Raw genomic sequence first — 20,628 nt, 5'->3', positions numbered from 1 at the left:
AAAGAACCTAGTTAAATACTTTAGACAAAGAATGATATTAAGGATGCTTAGGAGGGGGAAAATACAAGAGCTATTAAGGAGAGAGCATCACATTAATAGGACTTGGTGACTGATGAAGAGTTAAGGCAAAGAACACGCTGAAGAGGAATCAGTGGTACTGATAAGGCTGATCCTGTAAGATCTACCACCTCCACCCTAAAATAAAGGGAGAGAGAGAGTGAGAATGAAAGGCAAACAAAAGGAAACTTTGGTAATGACCATATATAAACTGTGACAAACACTTCCTTTGGAATGCATGTGAATACAGCCAGAGAAGATTACTTAAGATGTATGCATCTGCAGGAAAGAGGCTGTAAGAAGGACTAGGTGTTGTAACGGAATTGCCACAGTGATCAGTAACACATTATATTTTATAGTATGGCCTGGGCTGTTTGTATATATCCCTTATGTTCTGTAATTGATGGCAACGTTTTCCAGATAGGGACAGTGGATCGCATGATCGCTTCATCCTTGTTGAGTATTGCAATTTACACAGCACTCAGTCGGTGTCTATGGTAAAAATATGTGAAGAAAGGCAGAGAAGAATAAAAAAGAGGGCCCTTTAGATGGTGCTACAGTTCACTGTCAGAGGGAATACATCCGAGGGAGGGTTCAGGTTTGGACGTATTGTTTTTGTGGTATCTGAAGGACAACCAAGTAAGAGGGATATGAAGCTCAGGGCAGCAGGCTGGACTAGAAATCATTTAAAAATCATCATTATCCTAGGACTTGGCAGTGACTTTTTTTTTTTTAACTTTTACCATTTATTCCCAAAGAAAGAAGGCATATAGTGTTCAGACACAACCAAATACAGTTTGGTCTGACTCAAATAGCTTAAAAAACAGAATCTCCTGAGCACCAGCCTGGTCCAGGGGATGGACCCAAGAAGCAAAGGCAAGGAACCAGTTGACTATCATTTCTATTTACATGGAAAAATCTCTGCACAATTAAAAAATTAAAGTTGTTGGGCTGGTCCAGTGAAGAGGTAGTAAGGTGTTTATTAAAAACTGTTTTTCACCCGGAGGTAGTTAGCATTTATAATTTAAAACCCAGCCCACCACAGAAAGGGAGTGAATTAAATCAAGAGATTGTGCAGAGCAAGAAAAAAAATGAGGTTAGGAGACCATGGATCACCAATAGTCAGCCCCCATACATGTTAGAGGAGAGGTTAGCTATGTGCTATTAGGGTTCTAGAGTAATTAGACTTAATCCAAGAAATACTGACTAAGAAACTACTAGGCAACTGTTGCTTTTGGTAGCTCTGAGAAGAACAGAGATGGGTGGCACTCACTCTCAAGAAGCTACAGGTGAATACGAGAGTGACACTGAATAACGGTTGAATGACACCGTAGGGACCAAGCATATGATTTACTGATAGAGCAGCAAAGGTAGCAAGCAGTGTTAGCTTTTATAATTTGGGTGGGGACTTCCCTGGTGGTCCAGTGGTAAAGAATTCACCTTCTGATGCAGGGGACATGGGTTCCATCCCTGTTCGGGGAACTAAGATCCCACATGCCGTGGGGCAACTAAGCCTGCACGCCACAACTACTGAGCTCGTACGCCACAACTACTGAGCTCGTGCACCTCAAGTAGAGAGAGAAAAACCCACACGCCACAACTAGAGAGAAGCCCACGCACCGCAACAAAAGATCCTGCATTCCTCGATGAAGATCCTGTGTGCTGCAGCTAAGACCAGTCGCAGCCATAAAAATAAAATAAATAAATATAATTTGGGGTGATCCTTTAACTCTGAGTATTACTCCCTCTAAATAATGAGGCATGTAAACCAGGGTGCTGTTCTAATTAGTATTGCCTATGCTACACAGAACCACTTAATGATACACCAGAGATTATAGTAGAAATGGTAGGAGCAGGGCAGCTGGCATTTCTAATTGAAATCCTATGAGCAGAACAAACTCAGGGCTTTCAAGTAACAAAATATGTAGCACTGGGAGAATAGGACCCTCTCTGTAATCCCAAGAGGGACCGAAAGGTTACCCTGGAGTAAATATATGTGGAAAGAATGTGGACAAAATGAGGGGGTTTCTTTTAGGGGAAAGATCAAATAGTCCCAAAGAATACTTGTTTTTTTTTGAAAATGTTCGAAGACTGTGTATTTTACTTCATATCAGAATAGAATAGTATCTCCAGAATCTAAATAAAGGAAATGAAGGTGGTAATATCTAGGCGAGGAATGTGTGTCTGTGTGAGGGGCGGGGGGTTGTGCTGGGTGGAGAATACAAAAAAGTAGGAAATGAGGAAGCACAATATGCATTATGAGATCTATTATCCAAGGCTGCCTCTCCACGGGCACCGGCTAGGCCTTATTCATTGTGACTTTGTCACTGTTCATCTTGATTGTGTAGATTAGAGAATGCCAGAGAAGAACAAGAAAGTCAAATATGAGATTGAAGACAAATGAGAGTATAACCCCCAGCTTCCCCCCGGCATTTGCTGCTCATGTCAATTTGATGAAACCAGCTCTCAGTCTGTGTTAAAGTCGAGGCAATAGGCTCCCGGGAACAGGAGCTGGGAAGAAGATGGTTCTGATATCACGAAAGGCAAAGCCAGAAGAGAAGCAGCACAATACCCATCCCCTTTCCTCTGAGGGAAGAAGGTTTCGGCAGGTTGCATGACAAGGAATCTCATGGTCATTTTAGAATCTTCTCGTCAAATGATTGTTCAAGAAGGAGCTTTTACAGGGAGCCCATGTAGTCAACCGTAAGACTATAAATCATGTGATGGTTATTCTAAGAATGGAATTAAGGGGAGAAATGTGAGAATGAACTATGTATTGGTGTATTTTATAAAATACGTTTATAATACAATTGACCCAAAAGAGGCACTCATGGGATATTACTGAAAAAAAATCTGATTGTATATTTGACGTTCAGGAAGAGAGTCCATGTGCGAAGTCCAGTAAAATCTGGACTGTCAAGTATATTGTCCTATAGATTCCACCTCCGTCTCATTCCCCTTATGCGTCTCCCCATCTCCTTCCCCACTGCCTCAGCCTGAGCTTAAGCCCTCCCCTAGTAATCCAGGAGTTCCCACTCTTGTGGGTTTCATTACCCGGAAAATCTCAAAGGGACATTTGGAGAACCAGAGGGACCAGCTGCTTCTTCACTTGAAGGCTAGCACACACCTATATTTTTTAAAAAACCTGTTATTCACTGACACCATGATTGCATCGATGAATAAACAGTTTATCCCACAGACGTTGAGAGGTCATAATTTTGAACTGAAGAAGTCCTTTAAAATTAAATAAAATTCAGCTTTATGAAAAATTTACTCTACCTTTTAAAAATGTATCATTTTACTACAGATTGATGAAAACACTGTCACAAACCAACACTGGAATAAACAACTGGGTTTAGGGAATTCCCTGGCAGTTCGGTGGTTAGAACTCGGCACTTTCACTGCCGGGGCACGGGTTCAATCCCTGGTTGGGGAACTAAGATCCTGTAAGTCGTGTGGCGCAGCCAAAAAAAAAAGAAGAACTGGGTTTAGGAGAGCAGATTAATACAGTGGTTTCCCAACCCACCAACCTCCCTGCCTTCGCAGCTCTGTGCCCTGGAATCCATCCTCTACAGCACTGTCACAGGCATGTCTTGCGCCCCCTCTTCGGACTTAAAGAGAAAGTCCAAATACCTCAGCAGGTCATGAAGCCCTCCCCAGTCTGACCCCAGCCCACGCCCAGCATTGTCCCTTATGATGTCCCACCCACAGCTCCATGCCCTGTGCCCTACGGTGCTACTCAACATCGCCCGTCCCCAAAAAGCTGTCAGCTTAGCAACTTAGCTGATTCACACTCAGGCACAAGCTCCTTACCTGGTGTCACCTTTGTGACCTGCAATTCTCTGAACGGTTTAGACATTTGAGGTCTTTGTGCTTTTTGCTCATCTCTTCCCTCTGCCTGGAATTACCTTTCTTCTCTAGCCCACCTGCCAGACACAGTTCTCTTTGAAGGTTCAGCTTGGGTCGTATTTCCTGACCCCAGCTAGGATTCACCGCCTTGTGCCCCCTTGTGTCTACTCTGTAGTATACAGAAACACATCAGTACTAGTATTTTGGTGCCCATTGCCTTGTGTCTTTGGACTGCCTCACATCCAGCTGTATTTGTGATTAGGGACAACCTCTAGTGTGCAGTACTGGTGAGATGCAGGGCCTTGCCTTTCTCCATGGCCACTGAAGCAGGGAGGTTTTCCTGCTTCCCTCACCTGGTGGGATGGTGTATTAGTTTGGTAGGGCTGCCATAACAAAGTACCACAGACTGGGTGGCTTAAACAACAGAAACCTATTTTCTCACAGTTCTGGAGGCTAGAAGTCCAAGGTCAGAGTGTCAGCAGGCTTGGTTCATTCTGAGGGCTATAAAAGGAGGATCTGTTCCAGGCCTCTCTCCTTGGCTTGTAGGTAGCCGTCTTCTCCCTGTGTCTTTATATTATCTTCCTTCTACATGTCTGTGTCCTAATTTCCTCTTCTTGTAAGGACACTAGCCATATTGGATTAGGGCCCACCCTGATAAACTCATTTTAACTTAATTAGTCTTCAAAGACTGTACCTTCAAATACAGTCACGTTCTGAAGTACTGAGGGTTAGGACTCCAACATATAAATTTGGGGGAACACAATTCAGTCCATTCAGATGGCTTGGTGGGTTGAAAGGTGCCCCCCCCCACAAAAAAAAGATATGTCCATATCCTAACCTCTGGAACCTGTGCTTGTGACCTTATTTGGAAAAAGCCTTTTGCAGATGTAATTAAGTTAAGGATCTCGAGATGGGATCATCCTGGATCCAGGTGGGCCTTAAATCCAACAAGTGTTATTATAGGAGATGGAAGAGGCGAAGACAAATAGGAGAAGGCCACTAAAGACAGAGGCAGAGATCGGAGCTATGCTTACAAGCCAAGGAACTCCTGGATCCTCCAGAGGCTGGAAGAGGCAAGGACAGACCCTCCCCTGGAGGCTCCAGTGGGAACTTGGCCCTGTCTTTTTCAGATGGTCTTCGTTTGTACCCATTTTCCAGCCTAGACTCTCTTGATTTCGTGCAATCCCCAGTGTATTCCAGAAATTTTTCTTCTCTACTTAAGACGTCTAGGATTAATTTCTGCTGCTTGCAATTAAAAACTTCAACTAATTTTATTTTAAATTTATTTTACTTATTTATTTTTGGCTGTGCTGGGTCTTCACTGCTATGCAGGGCCCTCTCTAGTTGTGTCGAGCGGGGGCTACTCTTCGTTGCGGTGCACGGGCTTCTCATTGCGGTGGTTTGTCTTTGTTGCGGAGCACGGGCTCTAGACACGCGGGCTTGGGCTTCAGTAGTTGTGGCACGCGGGCTTCAGTATTTGTGACTCATGGGCTCTAGAGCGCAGGCTCAGTAGTTGTGGCACACGGGCTTAGTTGCTCCGTGGCGTGTGGGATCTTCCCGGACCAGGGCTCGAACCCGTGTCCCCTGTATTGGCAGGTGGATTCTTAACCACTGTGCCACCAGGGAAGCCCTCGACTAATTTTTTAAAAGTATCAGTAGTTGTTACAGTCCAGTCTGTTCAGAGAGATGCAAAGATTCTGAAAACCATCATTGATGTTTCAGAATGGGAATCTGGCAGCTAATGGCTTACAGTAGCAAAAGGCTAAATCAGTTAATCACCTGTGGTCATAGGAATGAGGCGCCTAAAGAGGCAAGGCTGTGGGGACCAACTCTGCCATCCCCGAGAACAGTACAGAAGACCATAAGGAATTCCAGAAGGGAGATAAGACATTCAGAGAGCTTAAGAAAGAGTAAAACAAACTCAAATTACTTCATTCTTAAGCCTGATTCTCTTATCTCTCGAAGCTGTAGGGCTAAAGCAGCTGAAAATTAAACTCCAAGTTAGAGCATGTGGGTTGCCAAATTACTTGCATTCACAGAGTCACCAAGTATTTTATGAGAAAGTTAGGACATTTCTTGGGGGGGATAGACTGGGCCCTGAGAACAGGACTGAGACTTAATGGATCCAGCACCTCCTTATTTCCTTGTAGGCCCTACAGTTCCCCCACCAGAGAGGGTTTCTGGTAAGAGGGACGCAGGCTGGCCCCCTGCACACCTACATTCCCTCCACCTCTCAGTGTCTCCAGGTCTGTACCCAGCCACTTTCCTGCACGGCCCAGGGAGACGAAGCCAAACCCCGAAGGCTTACACACCACGAGAATTACAGACGTTGAAGGTAGAGAACAAAGAGCTGGGGTAAATGTCCACACGTGTGGATTCTGAGGGAGACTGCCAAAAAGAGGGAAATATAATGATTGTACCAGATTTACCAACATGGGCGCCCTTACCAGAGGTTCTGGATTCACTGTGCCAACCTGCCCAAAGTGAGGGGCTCCGAGGAGCTTGCCCATCAGGTACATCAAAGTCTGGACTCAGTGGTGGCCCAGCCAGAATTGAGATGCCATACGTTGCTTGGCCAAAGATCAGCTAAGATCTGGCAAGATGACTTGCTTCACGCCATGTAGTGGCTGCCGGATTGGCATGTTAGTAACAGAGAGACACAGTTTGGGGAAGAATCGTATGGATGGACTTCTCAGAATGGCTCACCGTATGAGAATTTTTAACTCAAGAATATAAGATGGCCAGCAAAACCTCCTTCTCCACTACTCTAGAGCTTTGACTCTTTGGGTGCGTGAACTCCTTGGGCTGCCATGTTGACAAGGATGGAGGCTATATATGTGCTCAATAATACGATCCTTTTTCCAGGCTGATCTTGCTACCCCTGTGACCGAGTGCTCAGTCGACCAGCAGAGGTAGTAAACCCTGAGCCCGCGATGGGATGCAAAGCTCCAAGGGAACCAGCTATTTGCCTGATAGCAGGTTGATTGTCTGGGGCCACTTTTCATCATGGAGGGGCAGCAATTAGAGGAGAATTAGATGGGGTAAACATTCAATCTGGATTTGCATTTTCTTTCTTTGCCTACCACGCTTCTGTTAGCAACACCATCTCCTAGCACCATCTCCAGGAGGCTCTGCTTTGCCGTCAGGCTTCCATCTGGTTTTGGCCAATGAAGGGCAGAAGCAGGATTTGGGAGGAGACAGAGGTGAACTTATTTATTATGCCAACTTCCTCCCACAAGGACCTGGGTTTAACAGTGGCTTTGTTTCTCTCCTGACGGCCACAACTTCTGCTGGGCTGCTCTTTCCAGAGATTAAAGTTCTTGCCAAGTAACTAGTCTTTTTCCCTTTCCCCTTCAGGCCTAGGGTGAATATTGCTCCCAGCTGCTACCCCAGCGTGCTTCACCATCCCTTGTCACGTTTCCTAGGGACCCTGCCACTTGACTTGAGGATGGAACAAACATTTCCCTCTCTTCCCCCAAGATGCCGTGTGTGTATGTGTGTGTGCGTTAGCAGGGAAAGGGATTATCCACAGCACGCCAGAAACAATCTCTCTAAATCAGTCATCTCCCCAGTGTTCAAGTCCTTCAACATGGATGTTGGCCTAAGGGTCACAAAACCAGATTTCATATTATCCAGCCTTAAAAGGAATGAAAGTCTGACGCGCACTACACCATGGATGAACCTTGAAGACATTATGTCACGTGAGGTAAGCCAGACACAAAAGGACAAATACTGGATGGTCCACTTATGTGAGCTTTCTACAGTAGTCAAATTCATAGAAACAGAGAGAGGAGTAGTGGTCAAGGTTGGGGGGTGCTGGGGAATTTGAGGGAGGAGGGGGGGGGAATTACTGTTTAGGAAGTTTCAGCTTAGGAAGAGGAAAATAATTCTTGAAGTTGGTTGCCCAACAATGTGAACGTACTTAATGCCACTGCTCTGTGCACTTAAAAATGGTTAAAATGGTAAATTTTAACAGATTTCTGCCCCTTCTCCTGCAAGTCCTGCTTGGGTATCGTAGCAAGTAGTTTCAGCCCATGACAGTAACTGCCCCCTAACATCTTTGGGACCCTGCCTGTTGTGAAGTGTGGTCCCTGCACCCCCTTTCTCCACAACTTGTGTTGTGGGCATGGGGGCTCTGCAGACAATATTTCTTCCTTGCCAAGTGGCTCTGCACACAGGGCACACCACACCAAAGCGAGTCCGGTAGGTGAGAGGAAGGAGGAGGGACCAGCCCCTTTCTGGTTGCTTCCTGTTCCTGCCAGTGTAACCTGGCAACAGTCCTGCACCCCACAGCACCATTTGCTTCCGGGAGCAATCAGTTCCCAGTTCTTTTCCACTCTCCCAGCACCAGCCATTTGCCCACCCCTGAGAGATACCTCCAAGCCAGGCAGCACTCCTGCCAAGAGATCTGTTCCCAGCCCCTCAGGGCCCCCTGTCTGAGCTCTCAAGGTAACAGCACTAGCTAGCCAGCACCCCCTTCCCAGATTCTGGGTCCTAACTCCATTGGTCCTCTCTGAGCTTCTGAGGTCTGGTTCCCAGCTCCAGGGGCCCCTCCTCTAAGCTTCTAGGTTCTGAAAAGCCCATTCTCTTCTCTTGGGTCCCCCAACACAGGATGACAATTCCTACCTTACTTGTTCCCTCTATGACTTTCAGTCCTCTAATACCTATTTAACCAACTCCTTATAATAAATTCCCTCTGTTAACATAACTAGTGGGGTTTCCGTTTTCCTCATGGGATGTTGACTAATACTACTATATTCCTGCACTTCCGTGCAAGAAATGAAAACAAGAAAGTGTTTCATTTCAACAACCTGCTATAGTTGTTTATTGCCTGTCTACTTTAACTGGTTTGTAAACACCATGGAATCAGGTGTTTTTGGTTCACTGACCTATACACCCAGCACTGTGAACACAGCCTGGCATACAGCAGGCACCCGTATCATCTTAACTGGATAAATGAAGAGGACATATTTAATTTGAATGTAAAAAACCAAAATAATTCTAGTCATGAAAATGTGCTTACAATATATAAAAGTTATAACCACGTGCAAATATATCCAAGGAGAAAATAATGTAGTTTGCAAAGCTCACTTTCTGAAATTCTTAGCAATATCCATTTTGTGCTTTTCCCCCCATTTTCTTGTTTAATAATTTTAGTCAGTGGGGGTTTCTCCATATTTTTCTTGTTCATTAGAGCATGTTATCCATAAGTAGTCAGTCAGTGTGATATTGCAATTTATAATAAGAAATATATATTTGGTCTTCCTCCACTGTTTCTGGCACAGAGCTCCTAAAACCCTTATCATTTCCTATATGAGAGCCGTAGGGGCATCTTTTGTTATAATATTTAGTTTTGTCTCAGTTCCCGAAACAGCTCCAAGAGCATAAAGGCGAAATGAGTGTCTTCTGTTATTAATAAATAACCAGCCCCTTTCAACCACACCTGAATTTCTGTTACTGAGGTGACCTTTGGAAAGCCCCTAAGGAAGGGGCTGGTTGCCAGGGGAACCAACCACGTGACTGGAGGTTTGGACATACAGGCCTTTCCCCCAGATCTCCAGAGAGTTCAAACACCAAGGGCCAAGGATTTAATCAATCATTCCTTCATTAAAAACCCAAAAGGATAGGATTTGGAGAGCTTCCATGTTGGTGGACAAGAACATATCCACATGTCAGGAGGGTGTCACACCTCAGACTCCAAGGGGGCAGAAGCTTGGGGCCCTGAAAGGTCCAGACCTTGCCCTACGCATCTCTTCCATCTGGCTGTTCCTGAGTTATACCTTTTAAAAACAAGCCAGTAACCTAGTAAGTAAAATATTTTCCTGAGTTCTGTGAGCTTCTCTAACAAATTAATCTAATCCGAGTAGGGGGTCATGGGAACCCCCGATTTATTAACCAGTCAGTCAGAGCACAGGTGACAACCTGGACTTGCCATTGGCATCTGAAGTGTGTGTGTGTGTGTGTGTGTGTGTGTGTGTGTGTGTGTGTGTGGCAGGAGGGTAGCAATCTTGTGGGACTGAGCCCTTAACTTGTGGTGTCCAAGTCTATCTCCAGGTGGATGATGTCAGGATTGAGTTAAATTGTAGGACACGCGGCTGGTGTGGCAGAACTGTCAGACGTATGGGAAACCTCCACATCTGGGGACCAGAAGTGAAGCAGTGTGAGAGTAGGGAAGACAAACACGAGTGTGTTCTTCCTTTACATTCATTCAGTCAATAAAATACACAGTTTAAAAATCAAAACACCAATACGTTAAACTTCACAAATAAAACTTCAAAAGGAGAACTTGGGGCATTTTGATGTGATGAAAAAATACTGTATCGGGAGATGACATAGGCCCAGGTCGTCACTGGCCATGTGACCTTGGGCAAGTCTCTTAGCTTTTCTTGGTATATGTGACTTCAACTTAGATATAAAGAAGTAGAGATCATTTCTAAAGTGCCCTTCCTCTTTTAAGACTCTGATTCTTCAAATAGAAATGTGCTTTAACATCCCAAGAGCACAAGATAACTTTCAATCATCGACAGTCTATCCCAGACTCGAATGTCTTTTCATCACAGTCCCCAAACCTATCACTCCACCCAGACTGAGCCTGGGAAAGTGTGAAGTGACTGACAGTCAAATAAAAAGCTTTGGTGCCAATTCCTATTTCCAGGTCCAAATGAAATTATAATTTTCTGTAGCTAATACTTTTTAAACTTGGCTGGATATTTTTAAGACCCTAATCTGTGGAGCAGTGTTAATATTGACAGCTGCATGAAACATCTAACACATTGGAATACATTGCAAAGCTCAAAAAAGACCAGGTCAGGGCAGTGAACTCTTCTCTTTCCCTGACATCTAAACATGTCAGACAGCCCAGAAGACATCAGCCGAGATCTGACTAATGCGGCACAGGCTCACAGCAAAGAGCCCTGCACCCACGGAGCCATGAGAATGAACTGGAATAATAGTCCACAGAAAGAACTGGAATAATGGTCCACAAAAAGAACTGGAATAATAGTCCATGGAAGGAACTGGAATAATGGTCCACAGAATGAACTGGAATAATGGTCCATGGAGGGAACTGGAATAATAGTCCACAGAAGGAACTGGACTGGAGGAATCAGGCTCCCCAACTCCAAACTATACTACAAAGCTACAGTAATCAAGACAGTATGGTACTGGCACAAAAAACAGAAATATAGATCAATGGTACAGGATAGAAAGCCCAGAGGTAAACCCACGCACCTATGATCACCTAATCTATGACAAAGGAGGCAAGAATATACAATGGAGAAAAGACAGCCTCTTCAGTAATGGTGCTGGGAAAACTGGACAGCTACACGTAAAAGAATGAAATTAGAACACTCTCTAACACCATACACAAAAATAAACTCAAAATGGATTAAAGACCTAAATGTAAGACTGGACACTATGAAACTCTTAGAGGAAAACATAGGAAAAACACTCTTTAACATAAATGACAGCAAGATCTTTTATGACCCACCTCCTAGAGTAATGAAAATAAAAACAAAAATAAACAAATGGGACCTAATTAAACTTAAAAGCTTTTGCACAGCAAAGAAAACCATAAACAAAACAAAAAGACAACCCTCAGAATGGGGGAAAATATTTACAAATGAAGCAACAGATGAAGAATTAATATCCAAAATGTACAAACGGCTCATGCAGCTCAATATCAAAAAAAAAAACAAACAACCCAATCAAAAAATGGGCAGAAGACCTAAATAGACATTTCACCAAAGAAGACATACAGATGGCCAAGAGGCACATGAAAAGATGCTCAACATCACTAAATTATTAGAAAAATGCAAATCAAAACTACAATGAGGTATCACCTCACACCAGTTAGAATGGGCATCATCAGAAAATCTACAAACAACACATGTTGGAGAGGGTGTGGAGAAAAGGGAACCCTCTTGCACTGTTGGTGGGAATGTAAACTGATACAGCCACTGTGGAGAACAGTATGGAGGTTCCTTAAAAAACTAAAAATAGAGCTACCATATGACCCAGCAATCCCACTACTGGGCATACAGCCTGAGAAAACCATAATTCAAAAAGTCACATGTACCCCAATGTTCATTGCAGCACTATTTACAATAGCCAGGGCATAGAAACAACCTAAATGTCCACCGACAGATGAATGGATAAAGAAGATGTGGTACATATATACAATAGAATGTTACTCAGCCATAAAAAGGAGTGAAATTGGGTCATTTGTAGAGACGTGGATGGACCTAGAGACTGTCATACAGAGTGAAGTAAGTCAGAAAGAGAAAAACAAATATTGTATATTAACACATATATGTGGAATCTAGAAAAATGGTACAGATGAACCCGTTTGCAGGGCAGGACTAGAAACTCAGATGTAGAGAACGGACGTGTGTGGACACAAGGTGGGAAGGGAAGGTGGGATGAACTGGGAGATTAGGTTTGACATAAATACACTACCATGTGTAAAATAGATAGCTAGTGGGAACCTGCTGTATAGCACAGGGAGCTCAGCTCAGTGCTCTGTGATGGCCTAGATGGGTGGAATGGGGAGGGGGGAGGGAGGTCCAAGAGGGAGGGGATATATGTATACATATAGCTGATTCACATCATTGTACAGCAGAAACTGACACAACATTGTAAAGCAATTATACTCCAATAAAAAAAATAAAAACAAAACGAAACAAAAAAAAGAAGGAACTGGAATAATGGTACAATACAAAGTAGAGTACAACTGCTATAACCATTCTCTCTGTACTGTTCTGTGTGATGGAGAATACAATACAGCATAGAAGTCAGTCCAATGCTACTTTAGAAATAGTGCGAGCAGAGGAAAAACAGGCTTACTTAAAAGACATCAAAGAGTCAAAAGTTCAAGGACAGTGAAAGAACAGACTGGTCTGTTTAACGATAGCACATCTACAGAAGTGAACAGAGTAAATTTGTTGTTTTCATACAATTTTGTTCACAGAAGTAAAATACAACGTGTGTGTACAAAATATATATAAGTAAGAAAATATGGTTTTCTTACCTGAAAGAAGACTAAGTAGTATTGGAGGGGGCCCCAGGAAGGGGCTAAAAAGGGATGCTTACTATCAGTGAGGGAGCCTAGGATCTCAAGGAATTCTCTCTCTCTCTCTCTTTCTCTGTATGTATGTGTGTGTGTGTATGTGTGTGTGTGTGTGTTTATATATAAATGACACAAAACAGGAAAGTAGACTTACAAGCCTGTGTGAGCACAGAAGTAGGAAGCTCTGTTTCAGAGCCCAGGATGGAAGCCAAGCCGGGGTGCAACCACGAGAGGGAGGGGCTCTGGTTTTCCTAAGTGTGTGAGGAGGAGATGCCTCTGTGACGAATTCTGAAGGACTGCGGATCGGTTGCTTCTCTCTGTGACGCTGCTCAGGCCAGGCCAGGGTAGTTAATACAGGGCATCTTTTCTGTTCATCACGCCTGAGCTCTTCTCGTAATTAACCGACATTGTTAAATTGCATAAAACCTACTGGGAGAGGTGGAGGTGCCCTGCTGGTGCCTCCTGCGAGCGACTCGGAGTCGAACCCCCTGGGCTGCCTGTGCGCCTCATCCCGAGGACCGGTCCCTCCCGGGGGGGCCGCTGAACACCCAGTCACGTGGACTCCAGCTCGAACCTCGCCGCATCACTAGGATTCCTCTTACCCTGACTGCATCCTGTAAGCATTCAGACCTCAGATGAGAGAACATGGAGAGATTCTGGTAATTAATTAAAAGAGCTATGGTAGCTCCTTATGACAAATAAATCAGAAATTGCTAAAGGATCAATGTTTGTTTATGAAAGGAAAATTCTTCTTTTCCAGCAGTTCCAAAGAGCAAACCCATGGCTTTCTAGATTAAAGGAGCAGAAATCAGGAAGCTCTGCCCGCTTTGTTCCCCTTCTGACCTCATCCTTATCAAACAGGCCACGTCCCAGGAAGGGCACGTAATTCTGCAGACCTTTATAGTCCCTTAGCATGTACGTCTTTTGTGATCTGGGTAGCATCTCATTTAAAATAGAAATTCAGGGACTTCCCTGGTGGCGCAGTGGTTAAGAATCCGCCTGCCAAGGCAGGGGACACGGGTTCGAGCCGTGGTCCGGGAAGATCCCACAGGCCGCGGAGCAGCTAAGCCCATGAGCCACAACTGTTGAGCCCACGTGCCACAACTGCTGAAGCCCACGCACCTGGAGCCCGTGCTCCGCAGCAAGAGAAGCCACCGCAATGAGAAGCCCGCGCACCGCAACAAAGAGTAGCCCCCGCTCGCCGCAACTAGAGAAGGCCCACGTGCAGCAACGAAGACCCAATGCAGCCAAAAATATAAATAAATAAATAAATAATACATTAAAAAATAAAATAGAAATTCATCTATGGTGTTGTCCCTTTTTAGAAACCGTATCACAAAGTCCTTCAGCCTGTGCAGTGACAATGGTAAACTAAACTTGTAACAGTGCTTCAAAAGAAATTCATAATTTGTTAATAGTTTAGTCCCAGTTATTGCTTTCATATGGACAATCACTATACAGTATAAAGACAATGTTCTAAAAATGTATTTAGTACTGGTCTGGCTTTCTAAGCTGATTAGTGATTGTTATTCTACTGTGGGAATGACAGCTTCCATTCTTAACAAGAAAAATTTAAAATTCAGAATTTGCTTTCCCTAGAAATTACCAATTTTAAATAGCTGCTTTAATTAGAAAGGATACATACACTTAGGTGTAGTGTGTTAGGGGCAAAAACTTAAGAAATAATCGAAATGATGTGGGCTTGAGTTGGTCAAATGCCAACAGAGAAAGTCATTGTCATGTCAGCTCTACTACAAGAAAAACCTCTGAGGTGAGCAAATACTTGTCCTGGTCCCTCTGACTTGCCTGTGTTCTGCTGAGGTTCCGTCTTTGTGTGGAAGCAATAGGGTGGAGCAGGAGTAAAGAACATGGCTTTGAAGCCCTGAATTCCTGCCCTGTCTCATCCCTTCATGCAACACATTTGTTCCTAAAGCCTTGGATGGTGTTTTACTTGTGCTTTTGCCCAACACACTAGTGTTTAATTTAACTGGTGGAAGATTTCGGGGCCCTGTACGTATCTTTAGATGATCATTTCAGAGAGAAAACAAATACAGGAATTGATTCACCTTGTGCCTTACAGTTAAGCAGTGTTTGCACACAAAATCTACAGAAGATTTCTGCTTCTCAATCCAATTTTTTGTGTACTGTGAACAAATTTATTTTCATACTACCTGGATTTTGTTACTTATACTTCCCATACCTCAGGAGTATTAACCATTGGTGCGTGTACTGACGATGATGCTACCTAATCCTGAAATGCCTTTGGATTGTAATCTCATAATGTAAAATTTGAAAGGGACAATTAAAAATGTAAACGAGATGATGTTGTAATCTCTATTTTTTGCTCCTCTGATCTGGAGGAATGAGGCCGTTATTCCCCCTCCCCTCCGCCCCCCCTGCCATGCACCTCCCCAGGGGCCAACTCCCGGGCAGACAGGCTCCACTCATTTCCAACTGATGGCTTGTTCTAGAAGCCAGAGTGCTTTCTGATCTCCCGCCGCATCTTGCTCCTTCTCTCGGAGGGTGGGTGGTATTAGCATGTGCCATCCAGCTCCCGTACTCGTCTGGGAAGTCCTGTGCTAAATAGACAGGTACTGAACTCAAAATTTAGACCGATTTTAATAAAAACCTAGGTCACATAATTGAACATTAGAAATAGCTGAGGTTGACCCTTTTCATTACCAAGGTATTGTTTATTTTAATCACTTTTAGGGAAATCTTTCTAACATATACCACAAACTTTTTATGTATATGTGGCTTTTTTTTTTTTTCCGGCCGCGCCTCACGACTTGCAGGATTTTAGTTTCCCAACCAGGGATTGAACCTGCGCCCTCAGCAGTGAAAGCACACGGTCCTAACCACTGCACCGCCAGGGAATTCCCTTATGTCTTTCTAAAGAGCCTATATAGCACATTTTTTAAATTGATTACATAGGAGTTAATTATGACAAAGTATCATAGAGCAGCGATGCTCCCCAGAGCCTAACAGAGTGTCTGCATTTACGCTAAGTGGCACTAGGTTTTGAATGCATCTTGACTGCTTCTCTGCCCTACCCTGCTGTGGGCAGTCACTTTTCACTCTGCCTCTCTCTTCTCCCTTGTAAGTTGCTGCTCTTCGTTGGCTTGGGGCTTAAAAGAGATCAGACAACTAAATCTGTTGGAAGCCTACCTAAAAAATGGAGAAAAAGACATTCGGGTCATTAGAGGGGTCAGGTTTGGATGAACCAGTTTGGTGACATCTGTACTGATGGCTCTCAGGCTGTGTTGGTTCTGGGTCATGATCTGGAGGCTGGAAAAGGCTTGCTGGACCTGTGGCCTCCCGCTAAATCCTCGGGTGCTGTCCCTCTGATTGTCAGCCTTTGGTTTTTCAGGCAGAGCTCCTTGACCTCAGCTCCCCGCTGTGTGCTCGCATCAGTGCTGATTCTGTTTCATTTCTGCTGAGCTCCTTCCTGATAGCTCACATCTCCTAATTCTCTCCATTGTCTGTAGCAGTCCACACCTCTGAAAACCAACCAGTGCAGTAGCGGGGTTTGAACATTTACCTCACACACCTGAGGCTTTCAATTCAAAGTAAATGCCACAGTTATGAAAGCTGCATAGAAGGAGGAATTATGCCAGGTGAAGAAAAAAAGTTGTCTAATTTGCAGGCAGCTTGCATTGTATTTTATAAGAATATGTTTGACATTTTAAGCTTTCCTGTGGCAGTAAATTGTACTTCTCCTAGCAGCAAGAGTTATTAAGTCTGTGCCCAGAATAAACCAGACTGTTTGGAAAGTTTAATTTTTTCAGTTTTCATACTCCATTTTATGACAGTGTTTGTTTCTTCAGCAATAAGCCTATAAGGATACACTGTCTATTATGTCTAATTTAAAACTATAAATACCATTTTTTAACCTTCACAGAGTTTCGTCATAATCTATGTAAAAAAACAAGTTAAATACAGTTTGATTCTAAATTAAAAATTAAATAAGACAATTGGGATTGACATATATACACTAATATGTATAAAATAGATAACTAATAAGAACCTGCTGTATAAAATCCAAAAAAAATTAAATAAGACAAAAGATTTAACATCAAGCACCTATGGCAAGATGGAAATATTTCTTGGTGATGATTATACAACACTTAATGGAATCCAGGAAGCCATCTTCATGGACTGAGTGTTTGCATCTCCCCCCAGAATTCATATGTTGAAGCTCTAACCCTCAGTGTGGCTGTATTTGGAAATGGGCCTATAAGGAGGTAATTAAGACTAAATGAAGTCATAAGGGTAGGGTCCTGATCTGACAGGATTAATGTCCTTATAAGAGACACCAGAGGGCTCTCTCTCTCTGCATGTGCACACAGAGGAAAGGTCATGTGAGGACACAGAAGGTGGCCGTCCGTAAGCCAGGAAGAAGAGGGCTCTCACCAGAAACCAGACAGGCTAAAACCTTGTGCTGGAACTTCTAGCCTCCAGAACTTGTGAGCAAACAAATTTCTGTTGTTTAGGCCACCCAGTCTACGGTACTTGGTCATGGCACCCATGCTGACGAAGACACCATCTATTTTGTGATAAGCACACTTATTTTACCAAGAGAGGTGATGCTGTGTCCTCGACTGTAAGATGTACCCCAATTCCAATGATGTGGAAATGTGAAATATTAAACAATAAGGATGCAATACAGTGTTTTTTGATAAATAGTTTTTAAATAACAACAAAAATAGGACAATACTGACTTGAGTTTTTAGAAGTAGCTTTCTCCTTGGAAAGGCCAGTCAATAGTCTACTTCGATCACCAGATCTTTGTTTGATGGCCTCCTCAAACATGAGAAGTTGCACAGCTCATGCATGAGAAAACTAAATTCAAATATGGGCAAATAGATATAAAAACAAAGCTTTCACTTTTATTGGGAACCTAACTCAATTTCCCCAGAAAGCCTGAGATATTGACAAAACGGTGCCTTATCAGGCTGACTCTGCTCCTACTTCATTAAGAAAATGTAAATTTCTTCAGTTTCCCTCTTTCTCCCCCACAGTCTTGTACATCCCTTTTGTTTCTGAATCATCAGACTCCTGTCAAGACTAGCCCCTCTCCTCCGTTGACCCCATCTTTCCTGGGACAATAGCCTCTTCTTTCCATCCCAGCGTTAGGCTCTCGCCCCGTGGCCTCCTCTCCTCAGCCAGCAGAGACACAGAGCTTAAACAGAAACAGAAAACCACACACAAAGCAAGCCATTCCCAGACCCTACTTCTGCCCTCAAGCTTTACACTCCTCTTTCCTTTTCGAGAGGGGTCCATGAGCCCCGCCGGCTTCCTCGTCCTTCATTCTCCTCTCAGCCCACTGCACCCTGGCTGCCATGTGACACACTCTATCACAAAGGTGTCTCGGGTTCTCCTGCCCACACCACCCTGGAGAAAAACTACAGCTGAATTCCACAGGATGGTCATTTTTCTGGCATCTCTGGGACTGACCATTAGCACGTGGACCAGAATGTAGTCTTTCTGAAGCCACTGGGCATCCAGCAATCAAGAAGCCTCCAACAGCTAACGTGCTGCTCAAGCGAAGGATTCAGGATGCTGAGGAAGGCTTGAAGGGAAATGGTTGCAGGATATAAGGGCGGAGAGGGAAGAATGTGATGCTGGCGTGGTCGGGCCGAGGAAAATACCAGCTGTGTGTGGACTGAGGTTCAAGCTCTATGTCACAGTAAGTGAAAATCAAGCCATTGGTGTCACTTATAAATACTTGAGAGCCAACGAGTAAATAAAACTATATAGTTAGTTTCTGAAGGACTAGAATCCACCCGTACTGATTCTACAAGCCCAGAGGTCCACCATGCCACACTGCAGTCTAGTTCAGATAAACAGATCCGTGATCTAACTAAAGTAGTCACAACTTTAACTAAATTAGTTGGTACACAAAGTATTCAAAAACTTGAATAAATGTTTTAATGGTTACTAATACCTGTAATAAAATTTCCATGGGGCTTCCCTGGTGGCGCAGTGGTTGAGAATCTGCCTGCCAAGGCAGGGCATACGGGTTCGAGCCCTGGTCTGGGAAGATCCCACATGCCACGGAGCAACTGGGCCCGTGAGCCACAACTACTGAGCCTGCGCCTCTGGAGCCTGTGCTCCACAACAAGAGAGGCCGCACTAGTGAGAGGCCCGCGCACCGCGATGAAGGGTGGCCCCCGCTTGCCACAACTAGAGAAAGCCCTCGCACAGAAACGAAGACCCAACACAGCCATAAATAAATAAATAAATAAATAAATAATTTTAAAAAAGAATTAAATCTTAAAAAAAAAAATGCTGACTTCCATCTTAAAAAAAAAAAATTTCCATGTCAAAATATATTGTATAGTTTTCCTCCATTTTTAAAAATATTCAATTATTCTTCAATTTCCTGTTTTAAAGGACGAATCATAATACACAGAGCACTGGGAATCACTCAAAACACCAAACCATGTGGTTAAAAGTTTGCCCCTTGACGGTTGAGTCAACAGGGCATGTCTTGCCTACAGCACAGTCATCTGCTTTTAACAGCACAAGTGGTGGGATTTCTAGTAGCTTCTGCTTTTCAAACATTCACTATCATCCTAAAGTGGTATGTTATACATAAAACCGTCAACGTATACCAAAATATATCATCCTAATGAAAATAAAAAGCTTCTGTATGCACATATTGCCAATGCATCTCAAGAGGCCTAAATTTTAACAAGTAGAATAGACAAATTATCAGTTAAAAGATCATAAATTACTTTAAAAATGTCTGGCTCAACATTCCCCTTGCAGGTTTCTACATCTACTGCATAAATATAGGTGTGCACCTGTGTCTGCATAGCTTTTTTTAAGGGAATGGTGGATGGTCTGGCCCAATTTTTCATGGTCACATAGGAACTACAACATTCTTTGCTAGCAAAACAAGAAAAGTTAGGTCTGCATTTCTGCCAACTTGATGCAAAGCCTCAAGAGCTTCCTGCAGAGAAAAGCCAGCCTGGAGAATCCAGGCTGCAGTAGGAAAAATTAATGGTAGAAGGTTGGAGAGCCTCGATAATGAAGGCTTTTTCTTTCTTTCTTTCTTTCTTTTTTTTCTTCAAGAAACCACTTAAAATTTTATTCTTTAATTAGCAACCTTGGGGAGGAAAAGGACATCAGGACTTAAAGGCAGAGGCAGAGACCCGAAACCAGCTGGGTTTTCCTTGTTAGGCTGGAGCAGAGTTTAAACCAGGGCAGATCCCCTCCAGCTCTGGGCTCTGGCTGCAGCCTCCTCTCTACATCCTGGTCCCAGGTTGGTTTGGTTGCAAACTGGCTTCACTTCATCCGAGGCTTAAGCCTTACAGCTTCAAGACCGACATTTTCTCTGGTTTCAGGCCTGTCAGTGGATTCTCTGGGCTCTGATCCAAGTCTTTAACCCACATGCAACTGGATGGCAAGAAGTAGTTTGCTCGGAAGTCTGATTGAGTACATCTTCCTCACCTCCTAAGAGCTCGGGTGAAGTTTCTCTGCCTAAGGTAAGTGCAGCTTGTGAAATGTTTCAGCTGGGATTAGAATGACAGAACTGCTCTTGTTTATTAATTTCCCTGAGTTGGAGCCATGTTCCCTACCACCTGACATGCCATCACCTGGACCCCTGAAGTTAACATTTTCTACTCTAGTACATGAAGTGCCTCTTA

At 43.7% G+C, this 20,628-nt stretch overlaps 1 protein-coding gene and 1 long non-coding RNA gene across 4 annotated transcripts in view; one reads left to right on the top strand and one right to left on the bottom strand.

Moving 5' to 3' along the window:
- The window catches only part of TRMT9B (tRNA methyltransferase 9B (putative)), a 72,683-nt gene that overhangs the window by 23,919 nt on the left and 28,136 nt on the right, over positions 1 to 20,628 (bottom strand). The window lies entirely within an intron of this gene.
- LOC103016580 (uncharacterized) overlaps positions 1 to 20,628 on the top strand; it is an 82,081-nt gene that overhangs the window by 60,857 nt on the left and 596 nt on the right. Inside the window, exon 4 of the long non-coding RNA XR_003622580.2 lies at positions 20,326 to 20,466. This is a non-coding gene — a long non-coding RNA (uncharacterized LOC103016580). The remainder of the gene's footprint in view (positions 1 to 20,325; positions 20,467 to 20,628) is intronic.

The sequence above is a fragment of the Balaenoptera acutorostrata genome, chromosome 21, assembly GCF_949987535.1.
Source record: "Balaenoptera acutorostrata chromosome 21, mBalAcu1.1, whole genome shotgun sequence".
Lineage (NCBI taxonomy): Eukaryota > Metazoa > Chordata > Mammalia > Artiodactyla > Balaenopteridae > Balaenoptera > Balaenoptera acutorostrata.
Note: the sequence above shows the minus strand (reverse complement) of the source record. Positions and strands in the feature narration are given on the sequence as shown.